The sequence below is a fragment of the Tamandua tetradactyla genome, chromosome 22, assembly GCF_023851605.1.
Source record: "Tamandua tetradactyla isolate mTamTet1 chromosome 22, mTamTet1.pri, whole genome shotgun sequence".
In the NCBI taxonomy this organism is placed as follows: domain Eukaryota; kingdom Metazoa; phylum Chordata; class Mammalia; order Pilosa; family Myrmecophagidae; genus Tamandua; species Tamandua tetradactyla.
The window spans coordinates 15,530,084-15,541,198 of record NC_135348.1 but is presented as its reverse complement, the minus strand read 5'-3'; the positions used below and the strand labels follow the sequence as shown (position 1 = coordinate 15,541,198).

The following is an 11,115-nucleotide window of genomic DNA, read 5'->3' as shown; positions in this document are numbered from 1 at the left end:
TTCTCTATTTTGTGGATTTTTTTGCACATTGTCATCACTGTAGACCTCTCCTCTGTGGTTCATTGAGGTAGGCAATGCACTCTTCTCCAGCTCATTGGTAATCCTTCCTTAGTACCTGGGCATTCGGCAATACCTCTGGCTTATCTCTGCTAAAGTCTGTTCATCTCTCCAGGTAGCCTTTTTGGATAAGACCTATGTTGGCTCTTGTACTTGGTCCACATCTGGCTCATGGAAAGCAATTGCTTATTCTTTGCATTGACAAATTCTAGGAAAGTAGGCTGCCAGCACAGCCTCCTCTTCTTGGCTTCTGTGTCAGCTGTTGGCCAACCCAACTCCTGCTCTTGAAATTTCTCAGGTGGGAGTTAGACACAGCTTAATGTATCCTTCAACTGCAGGGGACACAGATCATGCTCTCAGGGTATTGCTATTGAAGCCCCTGCACTAATTTTAATATAAGAGGTGGTACCCCCAAAAGATAGGAGTAGAATCGTAACACACCTAGAAGTTTCTTTGAAAGTATTCTCTCAACTTCCACTCTCTCCTTTCTTGGTTTCTCCTGGAAGTAGGTGGTCAGCTGAGGGTTGAAACAGGTATTTTGCCATCTCCCTCATTTTTAAAAAAAATGCACTTTATTTTTTAGAGCAGTTTTACGTTTATAAAAAATTGTTCAGGAAGCCAAGAGATTTTCTATATTAGCCCTCATTCCTCCTTCCCCCTCGCTTCTCCTATTGTTAACATCTTGCATTAGTGTAGTATACTTACTAAAATTGATGAACCAATGTTATTACCAATATTGACTATTAACAAAAGCCTATATTTGGGTTAGGACCCACTCTTCGTTTTGTACAGTTACTACAGGTCTGACAAATGCATAATGCGATGTACCCACCTTCACAGTATACAGAATAGCTTCATTGGCCTAAAAGTGCCCTGTGCTCCATCCATCATCCCTCCCCAAATGCCTGGCAACCACTGATCTTTTTACTATCTGTACAGCCTTTTCCAGAATGTAGTATCGTTGGAATCATATAGTAAGTAACCTTCTCAAACTGGTTTCTTTAATTTAGCACCATGCATTTAAGTTTCCTCTATATCTTTTTGCAGCTTGATAGTGCCTTTCTTTTCATCACTGATGAACTGTTTATTTTGAAACGATTATAGGTTTACAGGAGGTTGCAAAGAAATGCACAGGGAGGCCTCGTGCCTCCTTCAACCAGCCCCTACCAGTGGGAGCATCTTGCATAACTGTAGAGCAATATCAAAACCAGGAAACTGACATTGGTACAACCCACAGAGCTTATTCAGATTTCTCCTGTTATCCATGGACACATTTGTATGCATGTGGCTATGTAGCTCTCTGCAATGTCACCATATGTGTAGCTTCATGTCATCAGTGCCACGGTCATGACACTTAACTGTACCATCAGCAGCTTCCATGCACTACCCCTTTACACCCCTTTCTGCTCTCATCCCTACCCAGGCACCACTCATCTGCTCTGCATCTCTGTAATTACGTTATTTCATGAATGATATAAATGAAATCATGCAGTACGTATCATTTTAAGATGATCAGCCATCACTTTTTGATGAGTCCTGTGTGATGGTCTGGTCTGGGAAGGTAATCACAGCTATTATTTTCATGCTTTAGCCGTAACCAAGAGCAGAAGAGTCGCATTTTTTAGCATCCTGCTGCCGAGAACCGTTTTGTTCAAGGTTGGGACAAATTTTCTATTTTGGGACTTCCTGATGGTTCAGCATTTCATTCATTAAACAAATATTTATGAAGTGCCTGGTGTTTTACTGTCTTTTATGCTATTCTCCTACATTAGGCTCAGTGTTTTCAGGAAAGCAAGTAACTCCCAAGGTCTCCTCTTGGCTTTATGGATGACTCTTAGGTTATTGTTCTGTAACTGTTTTGTTCCCAAGGTGCTTTAACTTGAACTTGCCCACACTGAAATTCCTGCATCACTTTCTGCTTAGCCTCTAAAGGCTCTACCCCCCACCCCCACCCCGACCTGTCATTTCATCTCTTCGAAGGTCTTGGGGTCATCTACTACCTCGAAAGTTTCACTGTGCACCTCATTCTACAAATATCTTCATAAAATTATTCCCCTAGACCAGTTTCTCCTGATCTTTGAGAATCTTTCTTCTTGACAAAGAAATAACAAATCTTACCCTGGTTTTCATATGTTAAAATCCAGTTCTTTGTCCAATTTCAAAGAGTTCCTTAACCCTACGGTTTGTAGGGCTTGTAAATTAGTTTTGGTGTGGACACTTGTCAAAGAAGCTTCCAAAGTTTAAAGAAATGGCTTGCTCCCCCTTCTTCACGCAGCAGAAAGAGCTCTGATAATCGGACCCGAATCCTCCGGCCAGAAACTATCCTGCCTTTAGCTTTGTGGACTTGTGCTGATTGGAATGCTCTGCAATTCTGTGCTTTAATTATAAAGATTCCACCAGCTTGGCTAACATGGAAGGGAGAGACAGCCAGCCGGTGGGTTCCCGTAACTGAGAAGAAGGCTAGTGTTGGCAACCTGCCTGTCCTCTAACAGAGCAGCTGTTCCAACAACTGGTTTCACTTTATAGCTGACAGCACCACAATTCTGCCCATGCATTCATTCGAAATTCCTAGGTGGATCACACCCCATCTGGGTGATTTATTGATACCTGGTTTGTCAGTTAAGTATTCACTACCATTTTATTGACTGTCCCATCCTGTCCATTTCAAGGGTGGACATCTTTCTTGGTACAGGACAAGGCAAACTATGCAATCCCTCTTTGCATTCCTCAGGTCATTCCAATGAGGCCCTCAGTTTCTTGTTTTTGTTTTTGACGTTCTTAGGAGTTTCTTGCAAGATGTTCTTTCATGGATCATAGAATTTCATATGCCCCAGTCTGCGGATGAAAAAAAAGAAACTAAAGTTGAAAGAAATTTTATGACTTGATCAGATGCATTTTATGCCTTTTATTTCCTTTCTGGTTATGTGTGTTCATTTTTTTTTTTTTTTTGCTATTTATGTTAATATGCAATCTTGAATAACATGGATTTCCTTTTTTGGACCTTAAAACCCTTTCCTTCTTTTGAAAACCTCCATAATGCTGCAAAGAGAAGGTGTTTGATGAATGCTGTTGTTTGTTCAGCTGGAAGGCTGACTAGTTTTATTCTGTTGTTCAGAATCCAGAGGTACCTCCAACAGACCTGTAGGATTCCTGAGATAGCAAACCCCTCTGCCCCTGCCCAATTCAGGAATTTCTGTGCCCCAATATTTCCTTTAGCTTCTGCTTGAAGCTCCTTAATAGAAAGCTTCTTCAGTTTTCCAGAGATTAAAAACTCCTGGCTACTGTTTGTTCCTTTTATGAAACAGCCTGCTTTCCAAAACACTGCTTTCTGAGAGCATCTCATTTTGCCTTCTCTATCAGGAGATCTGAGACGTGACATACACAGGGTTTAAGTGGGATGGGATGAGTTGGGAAGCACTTTTATTTCTTTCTGGAGCCAAAATGCTTTTTTTTCTTTTTGACTCACCATCCTGCTGTCTTATTTTTACAGCTGAAATGAGGCAAAATTGTCCTCCTTCCTTTCTGCCTGCATTCTGAGCACTGCACATATAGTTAGAACTGTTAAGGATTTTCTGTTCACATCTGGTCCAAGTGGCTATTCCCATGACATTCATGGCAGCCTCCATCAGTTGCCTTTGCGCTATTGCAAGAGTCTCTGGCTTTCTTTTTCTATTTTTTTTTGTCCCCATCTAGGCAATCTGTGCTAGTGCTGGAGGTACCATGGTGTTATGGATTGAAAACCCATTTCTGGTGTATTGCATTCTGGTAGCTTAACCTTTCTTGGAGAAAGTCTTCATATTGTCTGCATCTGAATCCCAGTATTGCCACTTACTAGACAGGTAATTTAGGCAAGTTACTTAAGTAACCTCTTTGAACTTCTGTCTCTTTGTCTGTAAAATGGGGATAATAATAGTCCCTACCTCAGTAGCTTCGATAAATTAATATCTATTCAGTGCTAGGAATGGTGCCTGACCCATAGTCAGCACTCTATCTACATGTTAGCCATTCTCGTCATTACGTATCATAATGATAAAGACATCTGTCCCACCATGAGATGAACCAAAATAAATCCCAATTCCAGGTCCTGTGGATACGAACTTATTTGGAAATAGGATTGTTGCTATGGAATTAGTTAAGATGAGGTCATACCAGAATAGGGGCAGTCATCAAATAGGATTGGTGCCCTTCTAAGAAGAGGAAAAGGGACACAGGCTGACACAGGAGAGGAGTCAGAGATTGGGATGATGCGGTTACAAGCCAAGGAATGTCAAGGATCGCTGGCAACCCACCAGAAGCTGGAAAGAAGCAAGGAAGGAGTCCCTCACTATGGGTTTCTGAGGGAGTGTGGCCCTTCTGACACCTTGGTTTCAAAAACTTATTAGCCACAGAACTGTGAGATAATCAATTTCTGTGGTTATAAGCACCACATTGTAGTACTTCGTTATGACAGCCCAAGGAAACTAGGAAACATGGGGATAAAACTCAAACATGCTTCCCTTTTCTCTTGGCTTTTGGAGCTTTGTGGACAAGGCTTGAGTCTTTTCATTTCTCTTGAATTCCCTTAGCTGCTGGGCATGCAGCAGGCCTCGGGGAGCTGGTTCTCATCACTGGTGAATTCTGAGGGTCTCTCTGCTTCTACCCAGGCCCCCTTAGAGGCCATTCTTCATGCAATAACCACTGAGAACTTAAAAACCTGTACATCTGGTCTTGTCACTCCTCTGTCTCCCACTGTCCTCTCCACACACAGTGGCTTCCCGTCATCCTTAGAACTCACACCGTGGCCACAGACTCAGGTTGGCTGTGGTAGGTTCTGAACCTGTTGACTTAGTCATGTCATGTGCTTTGGCCAATGGGATGGTGGTGGGCCTGACTCCAGAAGATGCTTTAGATGTGCCTGTTGGGGTTGTCCTCTTGTACTTTTGCCATTGCTAGGAGCAGAACATACCCCAGGAGCTGATTTTTTTCCCCCACTCTTGCCCTAGAATGAAATACATGGATGAGCCCTGTCTCCACTGACCCACAGATGTGGTGTGAGAAACAGAATGCATACTACTCCATGCCACAAAGCATCTGTAGTAGCTGTGAGCAAGAACTGGTGGAGGCAGAATGCAAAGTCCTTGCCACAGCCTCCCTCGAGGTCTTTAGCATCCTTTCTGATGGCACTTCCTGACCCTCATCCTTAATAACTGTGCTCCAGCAGCTTGTTCCTAGCTCAGGGCTCAGAATTTACTGCAACCTCTGTTTAAAATGCATTTTCTTCGACATCTGATTGGATATCTGGTAGTGATGAATGCAGTAAAGCAGGGTGAGGGGATAGCGAGTCTGGTGAATGCAAGAGGCTCTTTTGGACTTAAGAGACAATATCTGAGAAGAACCCAATAAGGAAGGGAATGAGCCATGCATATTCCAGTCCGGGGAGCATTCTAGGTAAGCAGTGGCTTTGGTGTATCCTACATACTTTCTCCTGCTTTTGTGAATTTATGCAAGCTGTATGTTTCATCTGGAAAGTTTTTTCCCCCTCCTCATCTACCAGACATCCTGTCCTTCTTAATTGAGGCCATAACCTCTCCAGGTTCCTCAGCTTCTTGGGAGGCTGATGTGTACTGTGGCAGATGGGCCTGTCTATAGCCTAGGGGCCTCCAAGCTGCCTTCCAGGCATTTGTTGGGAGGAACTATCCTGAGTTTATAACTACCAAGTACTGCAAGAAGTCAGACTCAGAAAAACAATATTTAAGAAGAATTAAAAATATGTATTCAATGGGCCCACTCTTGCAGATACTCCGAAAACTCTTCCTGGGTCAAGCCAGGTTGGTTGGGAGATGATTACCTGTGTGTCTAATTAACCTCCCCCTGCATCGCTAGGGTTTAATTGCTCTTCATTGCGATATCACTGGCCCATACTCCCTTGTTTTCAAATTAAAAATTTTTTGTTGTTGTTGTGAGAGAAGTTGTAAGTCTACAGAATAGCCATGCATAAGATACAGGGTTCCCATCTACTCTCCTATTATTAACAGCTTGCATTGATGTGGGACCTTTGTTACAATTCATGAAAGAACATTTTAATATGGGCACCATTAACTATAGTCCATTGTGTACAATAAGGTTTGCTATGTTTAGTATAGTTCTGTCTTATTAAAATTTTTATTTTAGTAATATATAGGTACAGCCTAAAATTTCCCCTTTAACCACATTCATATATATAATTCAGCGCTGTAATTATATTCACCATGTTGTACTACCATCACCATCATCCATGACTGAATTTTTAAATATCAACCCAAATAGGAACTCTGTACAACGTAAACACTAACTCCTATTCCCTTCCCAACTTCAACCCCTGGTAGCCTAGTTTCTAGATATTGATTCTATAAATTTGCTTATTCTAATTATTTCCATAGTCCTTTTACAGCATGTGGGTATAGAGCATTAAAACACAAATGCTCATATAAGAAACAGCCCAGTGGAAACAGGATGGGGTCAAGAGCCTGGCTACTCAAAGTGTGGTCAAAGACCAGCAGCAGCATTGCCTGAGAGCTTGGGAGCCATGCAGACTCTTAAGCCCCACCCCAGACCTTCTGCATCACCTCCTCCAGCCATCTGCATGTACATTAAAGATGGAAGCACCAATTAATTCTTTGTTTATCATATTGCTCAGTTCCCCCTCCTCCTTAGGTCTTCTAAGGAAAAATTCCTGATTAGTATTAATCTCAAGACAAATTGTTCTGAGTATTTTATGTGTTTCGTTGCTCTTGCAAACACTGCAAATTGTGTGCAGTTTCTTTTTTCAAGTTGGCTGCTAAATCTTTATCTGCTACACTGCTCCATAGACTGTTTTATATAGAATAGATTAGAATTAAGTATTTGATGCATAAATGAATGAATCCATTTCCTGTTGCTATGAATAAATCACCTTTTAAAGGCCTAAGGTGGAGTGACATGCTTGTTTCAGTGGCACCAGGGCAGAGAATTGGAAAGTGGCTTCTGATGGTCAGAGAGGGGAGAGAGGACCCTGGGGCAGAGTCAGAACTGACTGAGGACAAGGAGAGATGGGTTCAGTGCTTGAGACTAATTTTCAGTGACTGGCTTTCATGCAACTGGAGCTTCTAAAAATTATACTCTGTGCAACTGAGAGCTACCCCTGGCCTGCGCAGTTTGGCCTTTCAGATAACGATTTGGGGCCATAGCTCAATGGGGAGGCCAAATGGACCTGCCCCATCACTTGTGGCAATGTCTGCCTTTCTCCTTTATGACATGGGGGGCTTTGGGGCTGTGGGGGAAGACGGAGATCATTTGAATCTGGGAACTACAGCTTGATGTCTTTGTCTGTCCACACCAGTAAGCAGGATAAGACATGACAGGATGGAACCAAACCACAAGTTCCAGTTTAGGTCACTGATGGAGTCTGCCTGAAATGAGATCCAGCTTTCTTGGCCAATAAGCAGTGACCCCGGGGCATTCTTCGGCTGCTCTGCCCACTTCATCCATTATGAGCTACTCCGGGTCTCCTTTCTCAGGGCGGCTGCAAATTTGGAGCACACAGATGTGCACTTGCAGCTTAGATTACTTTTGCCAATGTGCATTACCTTATGTTTATTTGAATTAAGTTTCATCTGCCTTCATGCCGCGCAATCCCCCAGCGTTCAAATGCCTCTAGAGTTTCTTGCAAATCTCCTTAGTTTTTATTAGCCCACACAATTTGGAGGCAGTTGAAATGTCTGGGAAGAGATTAAATGGCAATTATGTGACAATTGCTCATGTAATCTCTGACCAGGTAGTGGAGGTAGAGACAAGCAGGGTGCAGGGCCTGACAGTGCTTCCTTCAGCTGTGCCTCTCCTGCTCTCACAGCCTGGAGCTGAGCCAGGGAGCCCAGCCCGAAGCGTGTTCCTGCAGGTGGAGTATATAGATGTTCGTGCTTCAGCCAGGGCTTGGAAGCCCCTCTTGCTGTGAGTGAGGGGGAGGCGTGTTACATAAGGCCCATTCTGTCAGAGAGATTGGTTATCAGAGAGAGAAGAGGGAGCGCAAACACAAGAGCTGGCGGGAAGCGAGCTAGCGAGGCGAGGGAAGCTTGTGCAGCAGCCTGTTCAGATACGTAAAAACACAAGCAATGTTTAATCAAGGGGGAGGGGAGAGAACAGGAGCGTGACTCCCAGGACTCGTCCAAAGAAGCCGAGAATGGGCAACATTGTCCTATCCTGGAAGCTGGGAGGGTGAGAATGGACAAAATTCCTTTCAAGACCTGGATAAAGAAGGCAATGAGCAGGCCAAACTGACATGAGGAGGGGAAATCAAAGGAGAAGGAGCTGTTTGCAAAAATCCGGTTTCTTTGAGCTTGGCTGGTGGCAGTCTCTTCTGTGTGGGCAGTCTATACCCACCCCCGGGTGTCTCAATGAGCTAATCTAGTCAGCTTCAAGCTGTTCTACAGACAGTGGGTGTGAATCCAAAAGCATTTCAGACATTCAGTTTCATGTTGCTTTTAAGAAAAACCACTGAAAAAGCACCAAACACAAGTCATTCCTTTTTCCCTGGGCTGCTTACCACTGAAGAAGGTTCTGGGCCAGTTGTAAAATGTGCGAGAGGTGCAGTTAAAGCAGGCAAGCTGCAGGTGCCTCTTCTCTTTCAGCAACATTCTCAGATTTTCTCACTTTCTCTCTGACTCCAGGATAACTCACTGCTTTTCTGTTCCATTTTTAGAAGTAGAGGCCAGCAGCACACAGCCCCGCGTCTCTGGACAACTGTTCTCTCCTCATGGGTCCATTTGTTTCCAAGCTCAGTTCTTCGGTTGTGTCTGCCTGAGGAGCTTACGTATAGAAATTGGACCTTGATGAGGCATACACATTAATAGAGTGATCATTTCCACTTTCACTGCTCTGCTGATATATGACCACCCCACCTTCCCATCTGCTGTACCTGGGCCTGGTTTCATGTTCTTTGTGGCTGAGGGGAAGACTTCCTTTTAAAGATGATAAATAAAGACTATCAGAGTTTGTGGGCATCAGATGCAGAGCTGTGACCTAGGTTAAGCAGATGGGGAAGAAGTGAGTCCAGAAGAGAGCCTCATGCCAAAAGCCCTGTTTTAGTTTGTTAAATGTTGCAGGAAATACAATATACCAGAAATGAGTTGGCTTTAATAAAGGGAATTTATTAAGTTACAAGTTTATAGTTCTAAGGACATAATTTCTAAACTAAGGCATCCAGAGAAAGATACTGTGGCAGTTAGATTCAGTTGTCAACTTGGCTGGGTGAAGGCACCTAGTTCTGTTGCTGTGGGCATGAGCCAATGGTACGTGAACCTTGTCTGTTGCTCATTACATCTGCAGTCGGCTAGGAGGTGTGCCTGCTGCAATGAATGGCATTTGACTTAACTGGCTGGTGCTTAAACTAGAGAGTTCCACGTAGCACAGCCCAAGCAGCTCAGCATGCCTCATCTCAGCACTCACAGCTCAGCCCAAGCCTTTGGAGATGCAGAAAGGAATCACCCCGGGGAAAGTTGTTGGAACCCAGAGGTCTGGAGAGAAGGCCAGCAGAGATTACCCTGAGCCTCCCCACATAAGAAAGAACCTCAGATGAAAGTTAGCTGCCTTTCCTCTGAAGAACTAACAAAATAAATCCCTTTTTATTAAAAGCCAATCTGTCTCTAGTATGTTGCATTCCGGCAGCTAGCAAACTAGAACAGATTCCTTGGCTCAAGAAAGGTCAATGGCCTCCAAATATCTCTGTCAGCTGGGAAGGCATGGGACTGGCTTCTCCTGGTTCTTTGGCTTCTGGTTTCAAACAGCTTCCCTGGGGGCATTTTCTATCTGCATCTTCAAATGTCTCCAACTGTGTCAGCTCTAAGCTTTCTCCGAAAATATTTCCTCTTTTAAAGGACTCCAGTAAACTAATCAAAACCCACCTTGAATAAGAGGAATCACATCTCCATCTCCACAAAGGGTCCCACCCACAATTGTGTGTGTCACATTTCCATGGCAACAATCCAATCAGAAAGTCCCACCCACAACTGAGTGTGTTACATCTCCATGGAAACAGCACAATATTGAATCAGAATTAAAGGAAACATGGCTGCTCCCACAAGATTGGATCAGGGAAAAGGACATGGCTTTTCTTGGGTACATAACAGCTTAAAACTGGCACAAGCACCCATATTTTTTTTATATGCCTTTTAACTCATCCTCCATGATGAGCCAGACTCAGATTTAACTTGCTGCCATGAATGTCTATCCAATTTTACCAAATGGTGCATGAAGAGGGGCAGAGACTGGCTTTGATAAACTGACCTAAGCATTTGCCAGATTCCTGAGCAAACACTTGCAGATATTCCAGGGTATGCTGACAATTCCTAGCATATGAGCTGCCCAGAGACTTGGCATCATGGCAGACAACCTGATCAAACCTGGTTTAGGAGATGCACTCAAGTCATATTGAAAACAGTTCAAGTTTTCATTCATTCAGGTAAAAAAATGGGAATGTGCATTAAGTGAATTGTCAAAGGCACAGGACTGTTTTCTTATTTTGCACAGAGACTCTGATTGATGTAGGAAATGCACTAGGCACAGGGGAGGGAAAATGGACTGGGGACCAAGACCCAACCCAAGGCCTAGGTCATGGGAAGCGAACGATGCTAGAGTCCACTGACTCAGGTACCTGGCACCTTGGGTGGCCCACGTTGGGAGAATGATAGTGAATGCTGACTGAAAGAAGGGAAGCTAAGAGCTGTGCCTTTGGAGCCAGCTTGTTCTGCTGTGAGCCCTGCCCAGTGCCCACACTCTCCCCCTCACTGACCTAACACTGAGAGAAGGAACTTCCATGCGGAATTGCTAGTGCCCCAGTGGGACTCTCAGCAGCACCACGTCTTTGCATGGCAGCAGGATCTAGGACTGATTATGGCCGTGGTCTTGGAGTCCAGCCTTGAAGGAGGGTCTGAACTCCACGGAGGAGGGTAGCAGATGAGCGGCAAGGGGAACTGATTCATGAGGAAGTGAAGGTGATCCTTTGGGTTTTTTGGGAGGGATAATCCAAGTAACGACAGAACTCATACTGTAACTTGTTGGGTAGGGGCT

The 11,115-nt window shown here is 44.0% G+C and overlaps 1 long non-coding RNA gene across 1 annotated transcript; it reads right to left on the bottom strand.

The window, feature by feature from the left end:
• Positions 1-2,669: 2,669 nt before the first annotated feature.
• On the bottom strand, positions 2,670-10,021 carry LOC143666053 (uncharacterized). The gene is made up of 3 exons (XR_013167337.1): positions 9,951-10,021; positions 8,594-8,855; positions 2,670-2,892 (listed from the first exon to the last, which is right to left on the bottom strand). It is a non-coding gene; the product is annotated as an uncharacterized LOC143666053 (long non-coding RNA).
• Between the last annotated feature and the right edge of the window lie 1,094 nt (positions 10,022-11,115).